We start from the raw sequence: 2,110 nt of genomic DNA, 5'->3' as shown, positions 1-2,110 counted from the left end.
TTCAGATGACCCCAGCCAGATGCCCAACTAACCTCTTCTTGAAGATCCCTAGAGTAGGGGAGAGCACCACCTCCCTTGGGAGCCCGTTCCAGACCTTGGCCACTCTAACTGTGAAGAAGTTCCTCCTAATGTCCAGTCTAAATCTGCTCTCTGCTAGCTTGTGGCCATTATTTCTTGTAACCCCCGGGGGCGCCTTGGTGAATAAAACCTCACCAATTCCCTTCTGTGCCCCCGTGATGAACTTAATGTTCATCACAGTGCTTCCCAGGCACTCGCACATCCTCTCTCCCCCAGCCATGACTTAATGAGGAGGGCTCATTAGCTTATTTAGTCTGCAGAAGAGAAGACCGAGGGGGATTGAATATCAGCCTTCAGCTCCCTGCAGGGGGTTGCAAAGAGGATGGAGCTGGGCTGGTCTCAGTGGGGGCAGGTGACAGGATGAGGCGCAATGGGTTCAAGCTGCAGCAAGGGAAGTTGAGGTTGGAGATTAGGAAAAACTCTCACTAGAAGGGTAATAACGCACTGGAACGGGTCAGTGGTGGAGTCTGCATCCCTGGAGGTTTTGAAGACCCGGCTCGACAAAGTTTTGTCTGGGATGATCTAGTGGGGGCTGGTCCTGCTTGGAGCAGGGGGTTGGATTGGATGTGACATCCCAAGCTCCCTTCAACCCTCGTTTTCTATGATGCTATGAACAGGGTCTTCCTGGGCAGCAACTTCCCTTGCTGCACTTGCATTCCCCCTCCTCCCTGGGGGGCTCCATCCTTCTCCACTTGCCAGGGCCAGTCTCCTGTCCCTGCTCTGGAGGAGGGGTTATATCCCAGTCAGCCCTGCCTCCCCAGTCAGCTGGCTGGGCTTCCTGCTCACCTGGCCCAGGCGTAGCTAGTCTGTGTCTTGCAGCCAGCTGCTTGCAAGCGGGGAGAGCCCATAACCCAGTTATGAAGCATGCAGCTTCCCCGTCCTGTCTCTCCTGGCAGCCAGGACCTCTGTCCCTCTGACTGCTCTGCCAGGGCTTTTTCCTGCTGCAGGTGATGCCCTCCCCTTCGGGCTTCAAAAGTCCTGGCTTTAAAGGGGCCTCACTGATTTTCCTTTCCTGGCCCTCTCCTTTCCCGTAACCGGGTTAAGTTTCCCTGCTACAGAATATTGGAAAGGAACTGCAAGGCCTGAAATCCATCCTCCACCAGAGAAGGGTCCGAAGAGGGGACATCACTCCAAGTCTCCTGCATAGTCTGATGATGACGAGAAGCCATCATCCCTCATTCAGGCCCTCCAATCCCCCGCGCATCTCAGTTACTCTCCTCCACACTTCCCCCCCATTTATCAGATTTTCCTGGTACAGAGGTGCCTCAAACTGAACAAAACATCCCAAGCGTGGTGACACCAGAGCCATCTGGATTGCCCCCGGTTTGGTCCACGGCAGACACTTTCACCCTCAGGTCGGTACACCTCGGATATCAGGAGGAGCCGCTGGCAGAAATCAAGGGCAGATTGTGTCAGGATGAGCCCCCGGGGTGGCCGTGACGTCTCCCAGTCGGGGTCACCAGGCTGGCTGGCTCTGGCAGTCCCAGCTATGGTCTGTCCTGGACCTTGAGCCCTTCCTGAGCTCCCAGGCTCTCCCCAGGATGCTCCCCCGGGCTCCCAGTTCTCCTAGTCTGCCTTGAGCTGCCCTCACTAGGGCTCAGGGCTAAACCACCAATGCAACCTAAATAACAAGCACCTCAGCCCTCTGGCAGACACCACCCAAACTCTCTGTGGGTTCAACACAAAACGAGGCTACTTGCCTACATCTGGGCCCCAGCAACTTCCCCTGGTCCCGGGCCAGCAGAGCTTCTTGCCCGGTTTCACTGTCTCTTCAGGGGCTCTGCTGCCAGGAGCCCCAACCATCAAGGCTCTCCAGGCTGGAGTGCTTGACCAGCTGGGACGCTGGGCTTATCCGGCTCAAACCCAGGCCCTTTCTGCTCAGGTGAGTCCTTAATCAGCCCCTTTGCCACCTGCAAGCTCCTCTCAGGTGCTTGCTATCTTAAAGGGACAGGCACACCCCATGCTTTGTGAGATTTAGGCAGAATATTAGAACAAACTTCATGAGGACAAGATGAACGAGACCCGAGAAGTG

At 55.9% G+C, this 2,110-nt stretch overlaps 1 protein-coding gene across 1 annotated transcript in view; it reads right to left on the bottom strand.

The window, feature by feature from the left end:
• Nucleotides 1-2,110, bottom strand: part of SHANK3 (SH3 and multiple ankyrin repeat domains 3) — a 513,573-nt gene that overhangs the window by 411,837 nt on the left and 99,626 nt on the right. The gene's annotated exons all lie outside the window — the stretch shown is intronic.

Source organism: Alligator sinensis, unplaced genomic scaffold, assembly GCF_000455745.1.
Source record: "Alligator sinensis unplaced genomic scaffold, ASM45574v1 scaffold961_1, whole genome shotgun sequence".
NCBI classification, from domain to species: Eukaryota; Metazoa; Chordata; order Crocodylia; family Alligatoridae; genus Alligator; species Alligator sinensis.
This window is presented reverse-complemented; position numbering and strand designations above follow the sequence as displayed.